We start from the raw sequence: 25,000 nt of genomic DNA, 5'->3' as shown, positions 1-25,000 counted from the left end.
AACAGCAATAAAGATCTATCAAGTAACATCGAACTGATGACAACCACGAAGGGACTCGAACCCTTAATCTTCTGATCCGAAGTCAGACGCCTTATCCATTAGGCCACGTGGTCTCTCCTTCTGGAATAAACCACAAACATTTTGAGAGAGCTTCTTTCCTTTTACGATGACACCATTTCTTAATTAGGCATCTTCAACAGCTTGAGAGGAGTCCAAATGGATCATGTTCAGAGACAGGTACACGTTAATGTGGACAACCAGGAAGGTACTCTCAATCTTTTCACCATAAGTCAGACGCCTTATCCATAACAACATGTTTTCACTTCTTGCTGATCGAACCACACACACTTTGAGACAGACTGTTTCCTACAACATGTGAACAACTTTTTTCCATCAAGCATTTTAGACAGCTTTACTGGAGTCGCAATCCATCAAGTTCAGATAAACACTTTGAGATGGTTTGTTTCCAAAAACCTTTTGGCCTTTCAACTGCAATCAAGATCTATCAAATAAGATCACATTGATGACAACCACGAAGGGACTCGAACCTTTAATCTTCTGATCCAAAGTCAGACACCTTATCCATGAGTCCACGTGGTCTCTTGTTCCAGAATAAACCACAAACATTTTGAGAGAGCTTGTTTCCTATTACGATGACACCATTTCTTAATTAGGCATCTTCAACAGCTTGAGATGAGTCAAAATGGATCATGTTCAGAGACAGGTACACGTCGCTGTGGAAAACCAGGAAGGAACTCTCAATCTTTTCACCATAAGTCAGACGCCTTATCCATAACAACATGTTTTCACTTCTTGCTGATCGAACCACACACACTTTGAGACAGACTGTGTCCTACAACATGTGAACAACTTTTTTCCATCAAGCATTTTAGACAGCTTTACTGGAGTCGCAATCCATCAAGTTCAGATAAACACTTTGAGATGGTTTGTTTCCAAAAACCTTTTGGCCTTTCAACCGCAATCAAAAAATGTGTTTCCGGGTTGAGAACTTGGATGACAGCAAATTTCCTTCTTCTTAATTCGGATAAAACCGAGGTTCAAATTTTCGGCCCTAAAAAATACAGAAATAATTTATCCAATCTGACCTTAAACTTAGATGGTGTCAAAGTATCTCAAAGCCAGTTGGTAAAAAATTTAGGAGTCACATTGGACCCAGACCTTTCGTTTGAGTACCATATTAAACAAATCACCAGAACTGCATTTTTCCATCTACGTAATATTGCCAAAATACGAAAATTCCTCTCAAAGGATGATGCTGAAAAACTAATACATGCTTTTGTTACGTCCCGATTGGACTACTGCAATGTGTTGTTCTCTGGCCTCCCAATTACCTACTTGAAAAATTTACAGCGGGTACAAAATGCTGCTGCTAGACTATTGACAAAAACAAGAAAGTTTGATCATATAACATCTACTCTTATCTCTTTACACTGGCTCCCTATCCAAGCCAGAGCTGATTTCAAAGTTTTACTCCTAACTTACAAATCTCTACATGGATTGGCACCACTGTACCTCTCCGGTCTCCTTGCACCCTATTGCCCCGCAAGGACTCTAAGATCTCAAGATGCCGGCTATCTGGTATCCCAAAATTAAGAAAAAAACTGCTGGAGGTAGGGCGTTCTCATATAGAGCATCTCTTCTCTGGAACAAATTACCTGTCTCAATTAGGGAGGCTGATACTGTTTCGACATTTAAAACTAGATTAAAAACGTTCCTGTTTAATCAATCCTATGATTGTTAAATGTGTGTACTTTCTATGTAAACCTGGGGTGTGCGTTTGCCTATGTGTGTATCACATGTAACTTTTAAATTGTAATTTTAGCTTATGTTCACACTGCCCATTTAAATGTTACAAATAAAGGAAACCTGTTATTGTATATTGTTACTGTAATAGTTCCGTTGCTGTATATTTTAATTGTTATAGTTTACTAGTTGGAGACAACGGGGGGCTGGTTGTTTTCATCCTTATTCGTATAAATATAACCTATTTTAGAGTTGTTCCCCTGGAACAGATTTCATGTTCCAACCAAGGGGGGCTGTCGCTGTCTTGGTGTGTGGGGCTGCATCAAATACACTCTTAGCTTTGTTAAATTGCTGCACTAGTCCACACTTGACCGGTGGGGATCTCATTCTATTACGACTGAAACTGTTAGCTGCTCCTGGCATTCTCTAATCTCTGTTCTCCTCTCTGTCCCCCCCACACATCCCTTGTGGTGTGGGGGGTCTGAGCTGTCAGGACCTGCCTGGTCGTCGGTCTACCAACGCTGGACCAGGTCGTCAACCGGAAACCATCCTCCATGACGGCCAACAGCGAGTTTCCAGGTCCCATCCAACGTCTATAAAGCCGAACAATGGATTTTTGGTGTTTCAAAACCCATTGACACTGTATGACTATGTTTAGCTTGTGTTCTGCTCCTCTCTCTTGCCAACCGTCTCTGGAGGAGGGGATCCCTCTCTGAATTGCTCCTCCCAAGGTTTCTTCCATTTTTTCTCCCGTTGGGAGTTTTTCTGGGAGTTTTTCCTTGTCTTCCTTGAGGGTTTAGGTTGGTTGAGGGGCAGTTCTATGGGCGTATGTGAGGCCCTCTGTGACATGCTTGCGTGTAAAAAGGGCTATACAAATAAATTTGATTTGAATCAAGATCTATCAAGTAACATCGAATTGATGACAACCACAAAGGGACTCGAACCCTTAATCTTCTGATCCGAAGTCAGACGCCTTATCCATTAGGCCACGTGGTCTCTTGTTCCAGAATAAACCACAAACATTTTGAGAGAAATTGTTTCCTATTACGATGACACCATTTCTTAATTAGGCATCTTCAACAGCTTGAGAGGAGTCAAAATGGATCATGTTCAGAGACAGGTACACGTTAATGTGGACAACCAGGAAGGTACTCTCAATCTTTTCACCATAAGTCAGACGCCTTATCCATAACAACATGTTTTCACTTCTTGCTGATCGAACCACACACACTTTGAGACAGACTGTTTCCTACAACATGTGAACAACTGTTTTCCATCAAGCATTTTAGACAGCTTTGAGATGGCTTGTTTGGAAAAACCTTTTGGCTTTTCAACAGCAATAAAGATCAATCAAGTAACATCGAATTGATGACAACCACAAAGGGACTCGAACCCTTAATCTTCTGATCCGAAGTCAGGCGCCTTATCCATTAGGCCACGTGGTCTCTCCTTCTGTAATAAACCACAAACATTTTGAGAGAGCTTGTTTCCTATTACGATGACACCATTTCTTAATTAGGCATCTTCAACAGCTTGAGAGGAGTCCAAATGGATCATGTTCAGAGACAGGTACACGTTAATGTGGACAACCAGGAAGGTACTCTCAATCTTTTCACCATAAGTCAGACGCCTTATCCATAACAACATGTTTTCACTTCTTGCTGATCAAACCACACACACTTTGAGACAGACTGTTTCCTACAACATGTGAACAACTTTTTTCCATCAAGCATTTTAGACAGCTTTGAGATGGCTTGTTTGGAAAAACCTTTTGGCTTTTCAACAGCAATAAAGATCTATCAAGTAACATCGAACTGATGACAACCACGAAGGGACTCGAACCCTTAATCTTCTGATCCGAATTCAGACGCCTACAACAGCTTTACTGGAGTCGCAATCCATCAAGTTCAGATAAACACTTTGAGATGGTTTGTTTCCAAAAACTTTTTGGCCTTTCAACCGCAATCAAGATCTATCAAGTAATATCACACTGATGACAATCACAAAGGGACTCGCACCATTAATCTTCTGATCCGAAGTCAGACGCCTTATCCATTAGGCCACGTGGTCTCTCCTTCTGGAATAAACCACAAACATTTTGAGAGAGCTTGTTTCCTATTACGATGACACCATTTCTTAATTAGGCATCTTCAACAGCTTGAGAGGAGTCCAAATGGATCATGTTCAGAGACAGGTACACGTTAATGTGGACAACCAGGAAGGTACTCTCAATCTTTTCACCATAAGTCAGACGCCTTATCCATAACAACATGTTTTCACTTCTTGCTGATCGAACCACACACACTTTGAGACAGACTGTTTCCTACAACATGTGAAAAACTTTTTTCCATCAAGCATTTTAGACAGCTTTACTGGAGTCGCAATCTATCAAGTTCAGATAAACACTTTGAGATGGTTTGTTTCCAAAAACCTTTTGGCCTTTCAACCGCAATCAAGATCTATCAAGTAATATCACACTGATGACAACAACAAAGGGACTCGCACCCTTAATCTTCTGATCCGAAGTCAGACGCCTTATCCATTAGGCCACGTGGTCTCTTGTTCCAGAATAAACCACAAACATTTTGTGAGAAATTGTTTCCTATTACGATGACACCATTTCTTAATTAGGCATCTTCAACAGCTTGAGAGGAGTCAAAATGGATCATGTTCAAAGACAGGTAGACGTTGCAGTGGACAACCAGGAAGGAACTCTCAATCTTTTCACCATAAGTCAGACGCCTTATCCATAACAACATGTTTTCACTTCTTGCTGATCGAACCACACACACTTTGAGACAGACTGTTTCCTACAACATGTGAACAACTTTTTTCCATCAAGCATTTTAGACAGCTTTACTGGAGTCGCAATCCATCAAGTTCAGATAAACACTTTGAGATGGTTTGTTTCCAAAAACCTTTTGGCCTTTCAACTGCAATCAAGATCTATCAAATAAGATCACATTGATGACAACCACGAAGGGACTCGAACCTTTAATCTTCTGATCCAAAGTCAGACACCTTATCCATGAGTCCACGTGGTCTCTTGTTCCAGAATAAACCACAAACATTTTGAGAGAGCTTGTTTCCTATTACGATGACACCATTTCTTAATTAGGCATCTTCAACAGCTTGAGATGAGTCAAAATGGATCATGTTCAGAGACAGGTACACGTCGCTGTGGAAAACCAGGAAGGAACTCTCAATCTTTTCACCATAAGTCAGACGCCTTATCCATAACAACATGTTTTCACTTCTTGCTGACCGAACCACACACACTTTGAGACAGACTGTGTCCTACAACATGTGAACAACTTTTTTCCATCAAGCATTTTAGACAGCTTTACTGGAGTCGCAATCCATCAAGTTCAAATAAACACTTTGAGATGGTTTGTTTCCAAAAACCTTTTGGCCTTTCAACTGCAATCAAGATCTATCACACTGATGACAACCACGAAGGTCCTCGAACCCTTAATCTTCTGATCCGAAGTCAGACGCCTTATCCATTAGGCCACGTGGTCTCGCTTTCTGTAATAAACCACAAACATTTTGAGAGAGCTTGTTTCCTATTACGATGACACCATTTCTTAATTAGGCATCTTCAAAAGCTTGAGAGGAGTCCAAATGGATCATGTTCAGAGACAGGTACACGTTAATGTGGACAACCAGGAAGGTACTCTCAATCTTTTCACCATAAGTCAGATGCCTTATCCATAACAACATGTTTTCACTTCTTGCTGATCAAACCACACACACTTTGAGACAGACTGTTTCCTACAACATGTGAACAACTTTTTTCCATCAAGCATTTTAGACAGCTTTGAGATGGCTTGTTTGGAAAAACCTTTTGGCTTTTCAACAGCAATAAAGATCTATCAAGTAACATCGAACTGATGACAACCACAAAGGGACTCAAACCCTTAATCTTCTGAACCGAAGTCAGACGCCTTATCCATTAGGCCACGTGGTCTCTCCTTCTGGAATAAACCACAAACATTTTGAGAGAGCTTCTTTCCTTTTACGATGACACCATTTCTTAATTAGGCATCTTCAACAGCTTGAGAGGAGTCCAAATGGATCATGTTCAGAGACAGGTACACGTTAATGTGGACAACCAGGAAGGTACTCTCAATCTATTCACCATAAGTCAGACGCCTTATCCATAACAACATGTTTTCACTTCTTGCTGATCGAACCACACACACTTTGAGACAGACTGTGTCCTACAACATGTGAACAACTTTTTTCCATCAAGCATTTTAGACAGCTTTACTGGAGTCGCAATCCATCAAGCTCAGATAAACACTTTGAGATGGTTTGTTTCCAAAAACCTTTTGGCCTTTCAACCGCAATCAAAAAATGTGTTTCCGGGTTGAGAACTTGGATGACAGCAAATTTCCTTCTTCTTAATTCGGATAAAACCGAGGTTCAAATTTTCGGCCCTAAAAAATACAGAAATAATTTATCCAATCTGACCTTAAACTTAGATGGTGTCAAAGTATCTCAAAGCCAGTTGGTAAAAAATTTAGGAGTCACATTGGACCCAGACCTTTCGTTTGAGTACCATATTAAACAAATCACCAGAACTGCATTTTTCCATCTACGTAATATTGCCAAAATACGAAAATTCCTCTCAAAGGATGATGCTGAAAAACTAATACATGCTTTTGTTACGTCCCGATTGGACTACTGCAATGTGTTGTTCTCTGGCCTCCCAATTACCTACTTGAAAAATTTACAGCGGGTACAAAATGCTGCTGCTAGACTATTGACAAAAACAAGAAAGTTTGATCATATAACATCTACTCTTATCTCTTTACACTGGCTCCCTATCCAAGCCAGAGCTGATTTCAAAGTTTTACTCCTAACTTACAAATCTCTACATGGATTGGCACCACTGTACCTCTCCGGTCTCCTTGCACCCTATTGCCCCGCAAGGACTCTAAGATCTCAAGATGCCGGCTATCTGGTATCCCAAAATTAAGAAAAAAACTGCTGGAGGTAGGGCGTTCTCATATAGAGCATCTCTTCTCTGGAACAAATTACCTGTCTCAATTAGGGAGGCTGATACTGTTTCGACATTTAAAACTAGATTAAAAACGTTCCTGTTTAATCAATCCTATGATTGTTAAATGTGTGTACTTTCTATGTAAACCTGGGGTGTGCGTTTGCCTATGTGTGTATCACATGTAACTTTTAAATTGTAATTTTAGCTTATGTTCACACTGCCCATTTAAATGTTACAAATAAAGGAAACCTGTTATTGTATATTGTTACTGTAATAGTTCCGTTGCTGTATATTTTAATTGTTATAGTTTACTAGTTGGAGACAACGGGGGGCTGGTTGTTTTCATCCTTATTCGTATAAATATAACCTATTTTAGAGTTGTTCCCCTGGAACAGATTTCATGTTCCAACCAAGGGGGGCTGTCGCTGTCTTGGTGTGTGGGGCTGCATCAAATACACTCTTAGCTTTGTTAAATTGCTGCACTAGTCCACACTTGACCGGTGGGGATCTCATTCTATTACGACTGAAACTGTTAGCTGCTCCTGGCATTCTCTAATCTCTGTTCTCCTCTCTGTCCCCCCCACACATCCCTTGTGGTGTGGGGGGTCTGAGCTGTCAGGACCTGCCTGGTCGTCGGTCTACCAACGCTGGACCAGGTCGTCAACCGGAAACCATCCTCCATGACGGCCAACAGCGAGTTTCCAGGTCCCATCCAACGTCTATAAAGCCGAACAATGGATTTTTGGTGTTTCAAAACCCATTGACACTGTATGACTATGTTTAGCTTGTGTTCTGCTCCTCTCTCTTGCCAACCGTCTCTGGAGGAGGGGATCCCTCTCTGAATTGCTCCTCCCAAGGTTTCTTCCATTTTTTCTCCCGTTGGGAGTTTTTCTGGGAGTTTTTCCTTGTCTTCCTTGAGGGTTTAGGTTGGTTGAGGGGCAGTTCTATGGGCGTATGTGAGGCCCTCTGTGACATGCTTGCGTGTAAAAAGGGCTATACAAATAAATTTGATTTGAATCAAGATCTATCAAGTAACATCGAATTGATGACAACCACAAAGGGACTCGAACCCTTAATCTTCTGATCCGAAGTCAGACGCCTTATCCATTAGGCCACGTGGTCTCTTGTTCCAGAATAAACCACAAACATTTTGAGAGAAATTGTTTCCTATTACGATGACACCATTTCTTAATTAGGCATCTTCAACAGCTTGAGAGGAGTCCAAATGGATCATGTTCAGAGACAGGTACACGTTAATGTGGACAACCAGGAAGGTACTCTCAATCTTTTCACCATAAGTCAGACGCCTTATCCATAACAACATGTTTTCACTTCTTGCTGATCGAACCACACACACTTTGAGACAGACTGTTTCCTACAACATGTGAACAACTGTTTTCCATCAAGCATTTTAGACAGCTTTGAGATGGCTTGTTTGGAAAAACCTTTTGGCTTTTCAACAGCAATAAAGATCAATCAAGTAACATCGAATTGATGACAACCACAAAGGGACTCGAACCCTTAATCTTCTGATCCGAAGTCAGGCGCCTTATCCATTAGGCCACGTGGTCTCGCCTTCTGTAATAAACCACAAACATTTTGAGAGAGCTTGTTTCCTATTACGATGACACCATTTCTTAATTAGGCATCTTCAACAGCTTGAGAGGAGTCCAAATGGATAATGTTCAGAGACAGGTACACGTTAATGTGGACAACCAGGAAGGTACTCTCAATCTTTTCACCATAAGTCAGACGCCTTATCCATAACAACATGTTTTCACTTCTTGCTGATCAAACCACACACACTTTGAGACAGACTGTTTCCTACAACATGTGAACAACTTTTTTCCATCAAGCATTTTAGACAGCTTTGAGATGGCTTGTTTGGAAAAACCTTTTGGCTTTTCAACAGCAATAAAGATCTATCAAGTAACATCGAACTGATGACAACCACGAAGGGACTCGAACCCTTAATCTTCTGATCCGAATTCAGACGCCTACAACAGCTTTACTGGAGTCGCAATCCATCAAGTTCAGATAAACACTTTGAGATGGTTTGTTTCCAAAAACTTTTTGGCCTTTCAACCGCAATCAAGATCTATCAAGTAATATCACACTGATGACAATAACAAAGGGACTCGCACCATTAATCTTCTGATCCGAAGTCAGACGCCTTATCCATTAGGCCACGTGGTCTCTCCTTCTGGAATAAACCACAAACATTTTGAGAGAGCTTGTTTCCTATTACGATGACACCATTTCTTAATTAGGCATCTTCAACAGCTTGAGAGGAGTCCAAATGGATCATGTTCAGAGACAGGTAGACGTTGCAGTGGACAACCAGGAAGGAACTCTCAATCTTTTCACCATAAGTCAGACGCCTTATCCATAACAACATGTTTTCACTTCTTGCTGATCGAACCACACACACTTTGAGACAGACTGTTTCCTACAACATGTGAACAACTTTTTTCCATCAAGCATTTTAGACAGCTTTACTGGAGTCGCAATCTATCAAGTTCAGATAAACACTTTGAGATGGTTTGTTTCCAAAAACCTTTTGGCCTTTCAACCGCAATCAAGATATATCAAGTAATATCACACTGATGACAACAACAAAGGGACTCGCACCCTTAATCTTCTGATCCGAAGTCAGACGCCTTATCCATTAGGCCACGTGGTCTCTTGTTCCAGAATAAACCACAAACATTTTGTGAGAAATTGTTTCCTATTACGATGACACCATTTCTTAATTAGGCATCTTCAACAGCTTGAGAGGAGTCCAAATGGATCATGTTCAGAGACAGGTACACGTTAATGTGGACAACCAGGAAGGTACTCTCAATCTATTCACCATAAGTCAGACGCCTTATCCATAACAACATGTTTTCACTTCTTGCTGATCGAACCACACACACTTTGAGACAGACTGTTTCCTACAACATGTGAACAACTTTTTTCCATCAAGCATTTTAGACAGCTTTACTGGAGTCGCAATCCATCAAGTTCAGATAAACACTTTGAGATGGTTTGTTTCCAAAAACCTTTTGGCCTTTCAACTGCAATCAAGATCTATCAAATAAGATCACATTGATGACAACCACGAAGGGACTCGAACCTTTAATCTTCTGATCCAAAGTCAGACACCTTATCCATGAGTCCACGTGGTCTCTTGTTCCAGAATAAACCACAAACATTTTGAGAGAGCTTGTTTCCTATTACGATGACACCATTTCTTAATTAGGCATCTTCAACAGCTTGAGATGAGTCAAAATGGATCATGTTCAGAGACAGGTACACGTCGCTGTGGAAAACCAGGAAGGAACTCTCAATCTTTTCACCATAAGTCAGACGCCTTATCCATAACAACATGTTTTCACTTCTTGCTGACCGAACCACACACACTTTGAGACAGACTGTGTCCTACAACATGTGAACAACTTTTTTCCATCAAGCATTTTAGACAGCTTTACTGGAGTCGCAATCCATCAAGTTCAAATAAACACTTTGAGATGGTTTGTTTCCAAAAACCTTTTGGCCTTTCAACTGCAATCGAGATCTATCACACTGATGACAACCACGAAGGTCCTCGAACCCTTAATCTTCTGATCCGAAGTCAGACGCCTTATCCATTAGGCCACGTGGTCTCTTGTTCCGGAATAAACCACAAACATTTTGAGAGAGCTTGTTTCCTATTACGATGACACCATTTCTTAATTAGGCATCTTCAACAGCTTGAGAGGAGTCAAAATGGATCATGTTCAGAGACAGGTACACGTTGCTGTGGAAAACCAGGAAGGAACTCTCAATCTTTTCACCATAAGTCAGACGCCTTATCCATAACAACATGTTTTCACTTCTTGCTGATCGAACCGCACACACTTTGAGACAGACTGTTTCCTACAACATGTGAACAACTTTTTTCCATCAAGCATTTTAGACAGCTTTGAGATGGCTTGTTTGGAAAAACCTTTTGGCTTTTCAACAGCAATCAAGATCTATCAAGTAATATCACACTGATGACAACCACAAAGGGACTCGAACCCTTAATCTTCTGATCCGAAGTCAGACGCCTTATCCATTAGGCCACGTGGTCTTTTGTTCCAGAATAAACCACAAACATTTTGAGAGAAATTGTTTCCTATTATGATGACACCATTTCTTAATTAGGCATCTTCAACAGCTTGAGAGGAGTCAAAATGGATCATGTTCAGAGACAGGTACATGTTAATGTTGACAACCAGGAAGGTACTCTCAATCTTTTCACCATAAGTCAGACGCCTTATCCATAACAACATGTTTTCACTTCTTGCTGATCGAACCACACACACTTTGAGACAGACTGTTTCCTACAACATGTGAACAACTTTTTTCCATCAAGCATTTTAGACAGCTTTGAGATGGCTTGTTTGGAAAAACCTTTTGGCTTTTCAACAGCAATGCAGATCAATCAAGTAACATCGAATTGATGACAACCACGAAGGGACTCGAACCCTTAATCTTCTGATCCGAAGTCAGACGCCTTATCCATTAGGCCACGTGGTCTCTCCTTCTGGAATAAACCACAAACATTTTGAGAGAGCTTCTTTCCTTTTACGATTACACCATTTCTTAATTAGGCATCTTCAACAGCTTGAGAGGAGTCCAAATGGATCATGTTCAGAGACAGGTACACGTTAATGTGGACAACCAGGAAGGTACTCTCAATCTATTCACCATAAGTCAGACGCCTTATCCATAACAACATGTTTTCACTTCTTGCTGATCGAACCACACACACTTTGAGACAGACTGTTTCCTACAACATGTGAACAACTTTTTTCCATCAAGCATTTTAGACAGCTTTACTGGAGTCGCAATCCATCAAGTTCAGATAAACACTTTGAGATGGTTTGTTTCCAAAAACCTTTTGGCCTTTCAACTGCAATCAAGATCTATCAAATAAGATCACATTGATGACAACCACGAAGGGACTCGAACCTTTAATCTTCTGATCCAAAGTCAGACACCTTATCCATGAGTCCACGTGGTCTCTTGTTCCAGAATAAACCACAAACATTTTGAGAGAGCTTGTTTCCTATTACGATGACACCATTTCTTAATTAGGCATCTTCAACAGCTTGAGATGAGTCAAAATGGATCATGTTCAGAGACAGGTACACGTCGCTGTGGAAAACCAGGAAGGAACTCTCAATCTTTTCACCATAAGTCAGACGCCTTATCCATAACAACATGTTTTCACTTCTTGCTGACCGAACCACACACACTTTGAGACAGACTGTGTCCTACAACATGTGAACAACTTTTTTCCATCAAGCATTTTAGACAGCTTTACTGGAGTCGCAATCCATCAAGTTCAAATAAACACTTTGAGATGGTTTGTTTCCAAAAACCTTTTGGCCTTTCAACTGCAATCGAGATCTATCACACTGATGACAACCACGAAGGTCCTCGAACCCTTAATCTTCTGATCCGAAGTCAGACGCCTTATCCATTAGGCCACGTGGTCTCTTGTTCCGGAATAAACCACAAACATTTTGAGAGAGCTTGTTTCCTATTACGATGACACCATTTCTTAATTAGGCATCTTCAACAGCTTGAGAGGAGTCAAAATGGATCATGTTCAGAGACAGGTACACGTTGCTGTGGAAAACCAGGAAGGAACTCTCAATCTTTTCACCATAAGTCAGACGCCTTATCCATAACAACATGTTTTCACTTCTTGCTGATCGAACCGCACACACTTTGAGACAGACTGTTTCCTACAACATGTGAACAACTTTTTTCCATCAAGCATTTTAGACAGCTTTGAGATGGCTTGTTTGGAAAAACCTTTTGGCTTTTCAACAGCAATCAAGATCTATCAAGTAATATCACACTGATGACAACCACAAAGGGACTCGAACCCTTAATCTTCTGATCCGAAGTCAGACGCCTTATCCATTAGGCCACGTGGTCTTTTGTTCCAGAATAAACCACAAACATTTTGAGAGAAATTGTTTCCTATTATGATGACACCATTTCTTAATTAGGCATCTTCAACAGCTTGAGAGGAGTCAAAATGGATCATGTTCAGAGACAGGTACATGTTAACAACCAGGAAGGTACTCTCAATCTTTTCACCATAAGTCAGACGCCTTATCCATAACAACATGTTTTCACTTCTTGCTGATCGAACCACACACACTTTGAGACAGACTGTTTCCTACAACATGTGAACAACTTTTTTCCATCAAGCATTTTAGACAGCTTTGAGATGGCTTGTTTGGAAAAACCTTTTGGCTTTTCAACAGCAATGCAGATCAATCAAGTAACATCGAATTGATGACAACCACGAAGGGACTCGAACCCTTAATCTTCTGATCCGAAGTCAGACGCCTTATCCATTAGGCCACGTGGTCTCTCCTTCTGGAATAAACCACAAACATTTTGAGAGAGCTTCTTTCCTTTTACGATTACACCATTTCTTAATTAGGCATCTTCAACAGCTTGAGAGGAGTCCAAATGGATCATGTTCAGAGACAGGTACACGTTAATGTGGACAACCAGGAAGGTACTCTCAATCTATTCACCATAAGTCAGACGCCTTATCCATAACAACATGTTTTCACTTCTTGCTGATCGAACCACACACACTTTGAGACAGACTGTTTCCTACAACATGTGAACAACTTTTTTCCATCAAGCATTTTAGACAGCTTTACTGGAGTCGCAATCCATCAAGTTCAGATAAACACTTTGAGATGGTTTGTTTCCAAAAACCTTTTGGCCTTTCAACTGCAATCAAGATCTATCAAATAAGATCACATTGATGACAACCACGAAGGGACTCGAACCTTTAATCTTCTGATCCAAAGTCAGACACCTTATCCATGAGTCCACGTGGTCTCTTGTTCCAGAATAAACCACAAACATTTTGAGAGAGCTTGTTTCCTATTACGATGACACCATTTCTTAATTAGGCATCTTCAACAGCTTGAGATGAGTCAAAATGGATCATGTTCAGAGACAGGTACACGTCGCTGTGGAAAACCAGGAAGGAACTCTCAATCTTTTCACCATAAGTCAGACGCCTTATCCATAACAACATGTTTTCACTTCTTGCTGACCGAACCACACACACTTTGAGACAGACTGTGTCCTACAACATGTGAACAACTTTTTTCCATCAAGCATTTTAGACAGCTTTACTGGAGTCGCAATCCATCAAGTTCAAATAAACACTTTGAGATGGTTTGTTTCCAAAAACCTTTTGGCCTTTCAACTGCAATCAAGATCTATCACACTGATGACAACCACGAAGGTCCTCGAACCCTTAATCTTCTGATCCGAAGTCAGACGCCTTATCCATTAGGCCACGTGGTCTCTTGTTCCGGAATAAACCACAAACATTTTGAGAGAGCTTGTTTCCTATTACGATGACACCATTTCTTAATTAGGCATCTTCAACAGCTTGAGAGGAGTCAAAATGGATCATGTTCAGAGACAGGTACACGTTGCTGTGGAAAACCAGGAAGGAACTCTCAATCTTTTCACCATAAGTCAGACGCCTTATCCATAACAACATGTTTTCACTTCTTGCTGATCGAACCGCACACACTTTGAGACAGACTGTTTCCTACAACATGTGAACAACTTTTTTCCATCAAGCATTTTAGACAGCTTTGAGATGGCTTGTTTGGAAAAACCTTTTGGCTTTTCAACAGCAATCAAGATCTATCAAGTAATATCACACTGATGACAACCACAAAGGGACTCGAACCCTTAATCTTCTGATCCGAAGTCAGACGCCTTATCCATTAGGCCACGTGGTCTTTTGTTCCAGAATAAACCACAAACATTTTGAGAGAAATTGTTTCCTATTATGATGACACCATTTCTTAATTAGGCATCTTCAACAGCTTGAGAGGAGTCAAAATGGATCATGTTCAGAGACAGGTACACGTTAATGTTGACAACCAGGAAGGTACTCTCAATCTTTTCACCATAAGTCAGACGCCTTATCCATAACAACATGTTTTCACTTCTTGCTGATCGAACCACACACACTTTGAGACAGACTGTTTCCTACAACATGTGAACAACTTTTTTCCATCAAGCATTTTAGACAGCTTTGAGATGGCTTGTTTGGAAAAACCTTTTGGCTTTTCAACAGCAATGCAGATCAATCAAGTAACATCGAATTGATGACAACCACGAAGGGACTCGAACCCTTAATCTTCTGATCCGAAGTCAGACGCCTTATCCATTAGGCCACGTGGTCTCGCTTTCTGTAATAAACCACAAACATTTTGAGAGAGCTTGTTTCCTATTACGATGACACCATTTCTTAATTAGGCATCTTCAAAAGCTTGAGAGGAGTCCAAATGGATCATGTTCAGAGACAGGTACACGTTAATGTGGACAACCAGGAAGGTACTCTCAATCTTTTCACCATAAGTCAGACGCCTTATCCATAACAACATGTTTTCACTTCTTGCTGATCAAACCACACACACTTTGAGACAGACTGTTTCCTACAACATGTGAACAACTTTTTTCCATCAAGCATTTTAGACAGCTTTGAGATGGCTTGTTTGGAAAAACCTTTTGGCTTTTCAACAGCAATAAAGATCTATCAAGTAACATCGAACTGATGACAACCACAAAGGGACTCAAACCCTTAATCTTCTGAACCGAAGTCAGACGCCTTATCCATTAGGCCACGTGGTCTCTCCTTCTGGAATAAACCACAAACATTTTGAGAGAGCTTCTTTCCTTTTACGATGACACCATTTCTTAATTAGGCATCTTCAACAGCTTGAGAGGAGTCCAAATGGATCATGTTCAGAGACAGGTACACGTTAATGTGGACAACCAGGAAGGTACTCTCAATCTATTCACCATAAGTCAGACGCCTTATCCATAACAACATGTTTTCACTTCTTGCTGATCGAACCACACACACTTTGAGACAGACTGTGTCCTACAACATGTGAACAACTTTTTTCCATCAAGCATTTTAGACAGCTTTACTGGAGTCGCAATCCATCAAGTTCAGATAAACACTTTGAGATGGTTTGTTTCCAAAAACCTTTTGGCCTTTCAACTGCAATCAAGATCTATCAAATAAGATCCCATTGATGACAACCACGAAGGGACTCGAACCTTTAATCTTCTGATCCAAAGTCAGACACCTTATCCATGAGTCCACGTGGTCTCTTGTTCCAGAATAAACCACAAACATTTTGAGAGAGCTTGTTTCCTATTACGATGACACCATTTCTTAATTAGGCATCTTCAACAGCTTGAGATGAGTCAAAATGGATCATGTTCAGAGACAGGTACACGTCGCTGTGGAAAACCAGGAAGGAACTCTCAATCTTTTCACCATAAGTCAGACGCCTTATCCATAACAACATGTTTTCACTTCTTGCTGACCGAACCACACACACTTTGAGACAGACTGTGTCCTACAACATGTGAACAACTTTTTTCCATCAAGCATTTTAGACAGCTTTACTGGAGTCGCAATCCATCAAGTTCAAATAAACACTTTGAGATGGTTTGTTTCCAAAAACCTTTTGGCCTTTCAACTGCAATCAAGATCTATCACACTGATGACAACCACGAAGGTCCTCGAACCCTTAATCTTCTGATCCAAAGTCAGACGCCTTATCCATTAGGCCACGTGGTCTCTTGTTCCGGAATAAACCACAAACATTTTGAGAGAGCTTGTTTCCTATTACGATGACACCATTTCTTAATTAGGCATCTTCAACAGCTTGAGAGGAGTCAAAATGGATCATGTTCAGAGACAGGTACACGTTGCTGTGGAAAACCAGGAAGGAACTCTCAATCTTTTCACCATAAGTCAGACGCCTTATCCATAACAACATGTTTTCACTTCTTGCTGATCGAACCGCACACACTTTGAGACAGACTGTTTCCTACAACATGTGAACAACTTTTTTCCATCAAGCATTTTAGACAGCTTTGAGATGGCTTGTTTGGAAAAACCTTTTGGCTTTTCAACAGCAATAAAGATCTATCAAGTAACATCGAACTGATGACAACCACAAAGGGACTCAAACCCTTAATCTTCTGAACCGAAGTCAGACGCCTTATCCATTAGGCCACGTGGTCTCTCCTTCTGGAATAAACCACAAACATTTTGAGAGAGCTTCTTTCCTTTTACGATGACACCATTTCTTAATTAGGCATCTTCAACAGCTTGAGAGGAGTCCAAATGGATCATGTTCAGAGACAGGTACACGTTAATGTGGACAACCAGGAAGGTACTCTCAATCTATTCACCATAAGTCAGACGCCTTATCCATAACAACATGTTTTCACTTCTTGCTGATCGAACCACACACACTTTGAGACAGACTGTGTCCTACAACATGTGAACAACTTTTTTCCATCAAGCATTTTAGACAGCTTTACTGGAGTCGCAATCCATCAAGTTCAGATAAACACTTTGAGATGGTTTGTTTCCAAAAACCTTTTGGCCTTTCAACTGCAATCAAGATCTATCAAATAAGATCACATTGATGACAACCACGAAGGGACTCGAACCTTTAATCTTCTGATCCAAAGTCAGACACCTTATCCATGAGTCCACGTGGTCTCTTGTTCCAGAATAAACCACAAACATTTTGAGAGAGCTTGTTTCCTATTACGATGACACCATTTCTTAATTAGGCATCTTCAACAGCTTGAGATGAGTCAAAATGGATCATGTTCAGAGACAGGTACACGTCGCTGTGGAAAACCAGGAAGGAACTCTCAATCTTTTCACCATAAGTCAGACGCCTTATCCATAACAACATGTTTTCACTTCTTGCTGACCGAACCACACACACTTTGAGACAGACTGTGTCCTACAACATGTGAACAACTTTTTTCCATCAAGCATTTTAGACAGCTTTACTGGAGTCGCAATCCATCAAGTTCAAATAAACACTTTGAGATGGTTTGTTTCCAAAAACCTTTTGGCCTTTCAACTGCAATCAAGATCTATCACACTGATGACAACCACGAAGGTCCTCGAACCCTTAATCTTCTGATCCAAAGTCAGACGCCTTATCCATTAGGCCACGTGGTCTCTTGTTCCGGAATAAACCACAAACATTTTGAGAGAGCTTGTTTCCTATTACGATGACACCATTTCTTAATTAGGCATCTTCAACAGCTTGAGAGGAGTCAAAATGGATCATGTTCAGAGACAGGTACACGTTGCTGTGGAAAACCAGGAAGGAACTCTCAATCTTTTCACCATAAGTCAGACGCCTTATCCATAACAACATGTTTTCACTTCTTGCTGATCGAACCGCACACACTTTGAGACAGACTGTTTCCTACAACATGTGAACAACTTTTTTCCATCAAGCATTTTAGACAGCTTTGAGATGGCTTGTTTGGAAAAACCTTTTGGCTTTTCAACAGCAATAAAGATCTATCAAGTAACATCGAACTGATGACAACCACAAAGGGACTCAAACCCTTAATCTTCTGAACCGAAGTCAGACGCCTTATCCATTAGGCCACGTGGTCTCTCCTTCTGGAATAAACCACAAACATTTTGAGAGAGCTTCTTTCCTTTTACGATGACACCATTTCTTAATTAGGCATCTTCAACAGCTTGAGAGGAGTCCAAATGGATCATGTTCAGAGACAGGTACACGTTAATGTGGACAACCAGGAAGGTACTCTCAATCTATTCACCATAAGTCAGACGCCTTATCCATAACAACATGTTTTCACTTCTTGCTGATCGAACCACACACACTTTGAGACAGACTGTGTCCTACAACATGTGAACAACTTTTTTCCATCAAGCATTTTAGACAGCTTTACTGGAGTCGCAATCCATCAAGTTCAGATAAACACTTTGAGATGGTTTGTTTCCAAAAACCTTTTGGCCTTTCAACTGCAATCAAGATCTATCAAATAAGATCACATTGATGACAACCACGAAGGGACTCGAACCTTTAATCTTCTGATCCAAAGTCAGACACCTTATCCATGAGTCCACGTGGTCTCTTGTTCCAGAATAAACCACAAACATTTTGAGAGAGCTTGTTTCCTATTACGATGACACCATTTCTTAATTAGGCATCTTCAACAGCTTGAGATGAGTCAAAATGGATCATGTTCAGAGACAGGTACACGTCGCTGTGGAAAACCAGGAAGGAACTCTCAATCTTTTCACCATAAGTCAGACGCCTTATCCATAACAACATGTTTTCACTTCTTGCTGACCGAACCACACACACTTTGAGACAGACTGTGTCCTACAACATGTGAACAACTTTTTTCCATCAAGCATTTTAGACAGCTTTACTGGAGTCGCAATCCATCAAGTTCAAATAAACACTTTGAGATGGTTTGTTTCCAAAAACCTTTTGGCCTTTCAACTGCAATCAAGATCTATCACACTGATGACAACCACGAAGGTCCTCGAACCCTTAATCTTCTGATCCGAAGTCAGACGCCTTATCCATTAGGCCACGTGGTCTCTTGTTCCGGAATAAACCACAAACATTTTGAGAGAGCTTGTTTCCTATTACGATGACACCATTTCTTAATTAGGCATCTTCAACAGCTTGAGAGGAGTCAAAATGGATCATGTTCAGAGACAGGTACACGTTGCTGTGGAAAACCAGGAAGGAACTCTCAATCTTTTACCATAAGTCAGACGCCTTATCCATAACAACATGTTTTCACTTCTTGCTGATCGAACCGCACACACTTTGAGACAGACTGTTTCCTACAACATGTGAACAACTTTTTTCCATCAAGCATTTTAGACAGCTTTGAGATGGCTTGTTTGGAAAAACCTTTTGGCTTTTCAACAGCAATCAAGATCTATCAAGTAATATCACACTGATGACAACCACAAAGGGACTCAAACCCTTAATCTTCTGATCCGAAGTCAGACGCCTTATCAATTAGGCCACGTGGTCTTTTGTTCCAGAATAAACCACAAACATTTTGAGAGAAATTGTTTCCTATTATGATGACACCATTTCTTAATTAGGCATCTTCAACAGCTTGAGAGGAGTCAAAATGGATCATGTTCAGAGACAGGTACACGTTAATGTTGACAACCAGGAAGGTACTCTCAATCTTTTCACCATAAGTCAGACGCCTTATCCATAACAACATGTTTTCACTTCTTGCTGATCGAACCACACACACTTTGAGACAGACTGTTTCTTACAACATGTGAACAACTTTTTTCCATCAAGCATTTTAGACAGCTTTGAGATGGCTTGTTTGGAAAAACCTTTTGGCTTTTCAACAGCAATAAAGATCTATCAAGTAACATCGAACTGATGACAACCACAAAGGGACTCAAACCCTTAATCTTCTGAACCGAAGTCAGACGCCTTATCCATTAGGCCACGTGGTCTCTCCTTCTGGAATAAACCACAAACATTTTGAGAGAGCTTCTTTCCTTTTACGATGACACCATTTCTTAATTAGGCATCTTCAACAGCTTGAGAGGAGTCCAAATGGATCATGTTCAGAGACAGGTACACGTTAATGTGGACAACCAGGAAGGTACTCTCAATCTATTCACCATAAGTCAGACGCCTTATCCATAACAACATGTTTTCACTTCTTGCTGATCGAACCACACACACTTTGAGACAGACTGTGTCCTACAACATGTGAACAACTTTTTTCCATCAAGCATTTTAGACAGCTTTACTGGAGTCGCAATCCATCAAGTTCAGATAAACACTTTGAGATGGTTTGTTTCCAAAAACCTTTTGGCCTTTCAACCGCAATCAAAAAATGTGTTTCCGGGTTGAGAACTTGGATGACAGCAAATTTCCTTCTTCTTAATTCGGATAAAACCGAGGTTCAAATTTTCGGCCCTAAAAAATACAGAAATAATTTATCCAATCTGACCTTAAACTTAGATGGTGTCAAAGTATCTCAAAGCCAGTTGGTAAAAAAATTAGGAGTCACATTGGACCCAGACCTTTCGTTTGAGTACCATATTAAACAAATCACCAGAACTGCATTTTTCCATCTACGTAATATTGCCAAAATACGAAAATTCCTCTCAAAGGATGATGCTGAAAAACTAATACATGCTTTTGTTACGTCCCGATTGGACTACTGCAATGTGTTGTTCTCTGGCCTCCCAATTACCTACTTGAAAAATTTACAGCGGGTACAAAATGCTGCTGCTAGACTATTGACAAAAACAAGAAAGTTTGATCATATAACATCTACTCTTATCTCTTTACACTGGCTCCCTATCCAAGCCAGAGCTGATTTCAAAGTTTTACTCCTAACTTACAAATCTCTACATGGATTGGCACCACTGTACCTCTCCGGTCTCCTTGCACCCTATTGCCCCGCAAGGACTCTAAGATCTCAAGATGCCGGCTATCTGGTATCCCAAAATTAAGAAAAAAACTGCTGGAGGTAGGGCGTTCTCATATAGAGCATCTCTTCTCTGGAACAAATTACCTGTCTCAATTAGGGAGGCTGATACTGTTTCGACATTTAAAACTAGATTAAAAACGTTCCTGTTTAATCAATCCTATGATTGTTAAATGTGTGTACTTTCTATGTAAACCTGGGGTGTGCGTTTGCCTATGTGTGTATCACATGTAACTTTTAAATTGTAATTTTAGCTTATGTTCACACTGCCCATTTAAATGTTACAAATAAAGGAAACCTGTTATTGTATATTGTTACTGTAATAGTTCCGTTGCTGTATATTTTAATTGTTATAGTTTACTAGTTGGAGACAACGGGGGGCTGGTTGTTTTCATCCTTATTCGTATAAATATAACCTATTTTAGAGTTGTTCCCCTGGAACAGATTTCATGTTCCAACCAAGGGGGGCTGTCGCTGTCTTGGTGTGTGGGGCTGCATCAAATACACTCTTAGCTTTGTTAAATTGCTGCACTAGTCCACACTTGACCGGTGGGGATCTCATTCTATTACGACTGAAACTGTTAGCTGCTCCTGGCATTCTCTAATCTCTGTTCTCCTCTCTGTCCCCCCCACACATCCCTTGTGGTGTGGGGGGTCTGAGCTGTCAGGACCTGCCTGGTCGTCGGTCTACCAACGCTGGACCAGGTCGTCAACCGGAAACCATCCTCCATGACGGCCAACAGCGAGTTTCCAGGTCCCATCCAACGTCTATAAAGCCGAACAATGGATTTTTGGTGTTTCAAAACCCATTGACACTGTATGACTATGTTTAGCTTGTGTTCTGCTCCTCTCTCTTGCCAACCGTCTCTGGAGGAGGGGATCCCTCTCTGAATTGCTCCTCCCAAGGTTTCTTCCATTTTTTCTCCCGTTGGGAGTTTTTCTGGGAGTTTTTCCTTGTCTTCCTTGAGGGTTTAGGTTGGTTGAGGGGCAGTTCTATGGGCGTATGTGAAGCCCTCTGTGACATGCTTGCGTGTAAAAAGGGCTATACAAATAAATTTGATTTTAATCAAGATCTATCAAGTAACATCGAATTGATGACAACCACAAAGGGACTCGAACCCTTAATCTTCTGATCCGAAGTCAGACGCCTTATCCATTAGGCCACGTGGTCTCTTGTTCCAGAATAAACCACAAACATTTTGAGAGAAATTGTTTCCTATTACGATGACACCATTTCTTAATTAGGCATCTTCAACAGCTTGAGAGGAGTCAAAATGGATCATGTTCAGAGACAGGTACACGTTAATGTGGACAACCAGGAAGGTACTCTCAATCTTTTCACCATAAGTCAGACGCCTTATCCATAACAACATGTTTTCACTTCTTGCTGATCGAACCACACACACTTTGAGACAGACTGTTTCCTACAACATGTGAACAACTGTTTTCCATCAAGCATTTTAGACAGCTTTGAGATGGCTTGTTTGGAAAAACCTTTTGGCTTTTCAACAGCAATAAAGATCAATCAAGTAACATCGAATTGATGACAACCACAAAGGGACTCGAACCCTTAATCTTCTGATCCGAAGTCAGGCGCCTTATCCATTAGGCCACGTGGTCTCTCCTTCTGTAATAAACCACAAACATTTTGAGAGAGCTTGTTTCCTATTACGATGACACCATTTCTTAATTAGGCATCTTCAACAGCTTGAGAGGAGTCCAAATGGATCATGTTCAGAGACAGGTACACGTTAATGTGGACAACCAGGAAGGTACTCTCAATCTTTTCACCATAAGTCAGACGCCTTATCCATAACAACATGTTTTCACTTCTTGCTGATCAAACCACACACACTTTGAGACAGACTGCTTCCTACAACATGTGAACAACTTTTTTCCATCAAGCATTTTAGACAGCTTTGAGATGGCTTGTTTGGAAAAACCTTTTGGCTTTTCAACAGCAATAAAGATCTATCAAGTAACATCGAACTGATGACAACCACGAAGGGACTCGAACCCTTAATCTTCTGATCCGAATTCAGACGCCTACAACAGCTTTACTGGAGTCGCAATCCATCAAGTTCAGATAAACACTTTGAGATGGTTTGTTTCCAAAAACCTTTTGGCCTTTCAACCGCAATCAAGATCTATCAAGTAATATCACACTGATGACAACAACAAAGGGACTCGCACCCTTAATCTTCTGATCCGAAGTCAGACGCCTTATCCATTAGGCCACGTGGTCTCTTGTTCCAGAATAAACCACAAACATTTTGTGAGAAATTGTTTCCTATTACGATGACACAATTTCTTAATTAGGCATCTTCAACAGCTTGAGAGGAGTCAAAATGGATCATGTTCAAAGACAGGTAGACGTTGCAGTGGACAACCAGGAAGGAACTCTCAATCTTTTCACCATAAGTCAGACGCCTTATCCATAACAACATGTTTTCACTTCTTGCTGATCGAACCACACACACTTTGAGACAGACTGTTTCCTACAACATGTGAACAACTTTTTTCCATCAAGCATTTTAGACAGCTTTGAGATGGTTTGTTTGGAAAAACCTTTTGGCTTTTCAACAGCAATAAAGATCCATCAAGTAACATCGAACTGATGACAACCACGAAGGGACTCGAACCCGTAATCTTCTGATCCAAAGTCAGACGCCTTATCCATTAGGCCAGGTGGTCTCTCCTTCCGGAATAAACCACAAAAATTTTGAGAGAGCTTCTTTCCTTTTACGATGACACCATTTCTTAATTAGGCATCTTCAACAGCTTGAGAGGAGTCCAAATGGATCATGTTCAGAGACAGGTACACGTTAATGTGGACAACCAGGAAGGTACTCTCAATCTATTCACCATAAGTCAGACGCCTTATCCATAACAACATGTTTTCCCTTCTTGCTGATCGAACCACAAACACTTTGAGACAGACTGTGTCCTACAACATGTGAGAAACTTTTTTCCATCAAGCATTTTAGACAGCTTTACTGGAGTCGCAATCCATCAAGTTCAGATAAACACTTTGAGATGGTTTGTTTCCAAAAACCTTTTGGCCTTTCAACCGCAATCAAGATCTATCAAGTAATATCACACTGATGACAACAACAAAGGGACTCGCACCCTTAATCTTCTGATCCGAAGTCAGACGCCTTATCCATTAGGCCACGTGGTCTCTTGTTCCAGAATAAACCACAAACATTTTGTGAGAAATTGTTTCCTATTACGATGACACCATTTCTTAATTAGGCATCTTCAACAGCTTGAGAGGAGTCAAAATGGATCATGTTCAGAGACAGGTACACGTTAATGTGGACAACCAGGAAGATACTCTCAATCTTTTCACCATAAGTCAGACGCCTTATCCATAACATGTTTTCACTTCTTGCTGATCGAACCACACACACTTTGAGACAGACTGTTTCCTACAACATGTGAATAACTTTTTTCCATCAAGCATTTTAGACAGCTTTACTGGAGTCGCAATCTATCAAGTTCAGATAAACACTTTGAGATGGTTTGTTTCCAAAAACCTTTAGGCCTTTCAACCGCAATCAAGATCTATCAAGTAATATCACACTGATGACAACAACAAAGGGACTCGCACCCTTAATCTTCTGATCCGAAGTCAGACGCCTTATCCATTTGGCCACGTGGTCTCTTGTTCCAGAATAAACCACAAACATTTTGTGAGAAATTGTTTCCTATTACGATGACACCATTTCTTAATTAGGCATCTTCAACAGCTTGAGAGGAGTCAAAATGGATCATGTTCAAAGACAGGTAGACGTTGCAGTGGACAACCAGGAAGGAACTCTCAATCTTTTCACCATA

At 40.7% G+C, this 25,000-nt stretch overlaps 18 non-coding genes across 18 annotated transcripts; all 18 read right to left on the bottom strand.

Annotated features, from left to right (window-relative positions):
* Positions 1–40: 40 nt before the first annotated feature.
* trnar-ucg (transfer RNA arginine (anticodon UCG)) lies at positions 41–113 on the bottom strand. The gene has a single exon. It is a non-coding gene; the product is annotated as a tRNA-Arg (tRNA).
* A 2,574-nt stretch (positions 114–2,687) lies between these two features.
* On the bottom strand, positions 2,688–2,760 carry trnar-ucg (transfer RNA arginine (anticodon UCG)). Its single transcript has one exon. It is a non-coding gene; the product is annotated as a tRNA-Arg (tRNA).
* A 376-nt stretch (positions 2,761–3,136) lies between these two features.
* On the bottom strand, positions 3,137–3,209 carry trnar-ucg (transfer RNA arginine (anticodon UCG)). The gene has a single exon. It is a non-coding gene; the product is annotated as a tRNA-Arg (tRNA).
* Positions 3,210–5,661: 2,452 nt separating this feature from the next.
* On the bottom strand, positions 5,662–5,734 carry trnar-ucg (transfer RNA arginine (anticodon UCG)). The gene has a single exon. It is a non-coding gene; the product is annotated as a tRNA-Arg (tRNA).
* A 2,087-nt stretch (positions 5,735–7,821) lies between these two features.
* On the bottom strand, positions 7,822–7,894 carry trnar-ucg (transfer RNA arginine (anticodon UCG)). The gene has a single exon. It is a non-coding gene; the product is annotated as a tRNA-Arg (tRNA).
* Positions 7,895–8,270: 376 nt separating this feature from the next.
* On the bottom strand, positions 8,271–8,343 carry trnar-ucg (transfer RNA arginine (anticodon UCG)). Its single transcript has one exon. It is a non-coding gene; the product is annotated as a tRNA-Arg (tRNA).
* A 2,452-nt stretch (positions 8,344–10,795) lies between these two features.
* trnar-ucg (transfer RNA arginine (anticodon UCG)) lies at positions 10,796–10,868 on the bottom strand. The gene has a single exon. It is a non-coding gene; the product is annotated as a tRNA-Arg (tRNA).
* A 376-nt stretch (positions 10,869–11,244) lies between these two features.
* Positions 11,245–11,317, bottom strand: trnar-ucg (transfer RNA arginine (anticodon UCG)). The gene has a single exon. It is a non-coding gene; the product is annotated as a tRNA-Arg (tRNA).
* Positions 11,318–12,657: 1,340 nt separating this feature from the next.
* On the bottom strand, positions 12,658–12,730 carry trnar-ucg (transfer RNA arginine (anticodon UCG)). The gene has a single exon. It is a non-coding gene; the product is annotated as a tRNA-Arg (tRNA).
* Positions 12,731–13,100: 370 nt separating this feature from the next.
* Positions 13,101–13,173, bottom strand: trnar-ucg (transfer RNA arginine (anticodon UCG)). Its single transcript has one exon. It is a non-coding gene; the product is annotated as a tRNA-Arg (tRNA).
* Positions 13,174–14,513: 1,340 nt separating this feature from the next.
* Positions 14,514–14,586, bottom strand: trnar-ucg (transfer RNA arginine (anticodon UCG)). Its single transcript has one exon. It is a non-coding gene; the product is annotated as a tRNA-Arg (tRNA).
* Positions 14,587–14,962: 376 nt separating this feature from the next.
* On the bottom strand, positions 14,963–15,035 carry trnar-ucg (transfer RNA arginine (anticodon UCG)). The gene has a single exon. It is a non-coding gene; the product is annotated as a tRNA-Arg (tRNA).
* Positions 15,036–15,411: 376 nt separating this feature from the next.
* On the bottom strand, positions 15,412–15,484 carry trnar-ucg (transfer RNA arginine (anticodon UCG)). The gene has a single exon. It is a non-coding gene; the product is annotated as a tRNA-Arg (tRNA).
* A 1,340-nt stretch (positions 15,485–16,824) lies between these two features.
* trnar-ucg (transfer RNA arginine (anticodon UCG)) lies at positions 16,825–16,897 on the bottom strand. Its single transcript has one exon. It is a non-coding gene; the product is annotated as a tRNA-Arg (tRNA).
* A 1,340-nt stretch (positions 16,898–18,237) lies between these two features.
* Positions 18,238–18,310, bottom strand: trnar-ucg (transfer RNA arginine (anticodon UCG)). The gene has a single exon. It is a non-coding gene; the product is annotated as a tRNA-Arg (tRNA).
* Positions 18,311–20,098: 1,788 nt separating this feature from the next.
* Positions 20,099–20,171, bottom strand: trnar-ucg (transfer RNA arginine (anticodon UCG)). The gene has a single exon. It is a non-coding gene; the product is annotated as a tRNA-Arg (tRNA).
* Positions 20,172–22,258: 2,087 nt separating this feature from the next.
* trnar-ucg (transfer RNA arginine (anticodon UCG)) lies at positions 22,259–22,331 on the bottom strand. The gene has a single exon. It is a non-coding gene; the product is annotated as a tRNA-Arg (tRNA).
* A 376-nt stretch (positions 22,332–22,707) lies between these two features.
* trnar-ucg (transfer RNA arginine (anticodon UCG)) lies at positions 22,708–22,780 on the bottom strand. Its single transcript has one exon. It is a non-coding gene; the product is annotated as a tRNA-Arg (tRNA).
* Between the last annotated feature and the right edge of the window lie 2,220 nt (positions 22,781–25,000).

Source organism: Hypomesus nipponensis, chromosome 15 (genome assembly GCF_054491055.1).
Source record: "Hypomesus nipponensis isolate SF chromosome 15, ASM5449105v1, whole genome shotgun sequence".
In the NCBI taxonomy this organism is placed as follows: domain Eukaryota; kingdom Metazoa; phylum Chordata; class Actinopteri; order Osmeriformes; family Osmeridae; genus Hypomesus; species Hypomesus nipponensis.
Note: the sequence above shows the minus strand (reverse complement) of the source record. Positions and strands in the feature narration are given on the sequence as shown.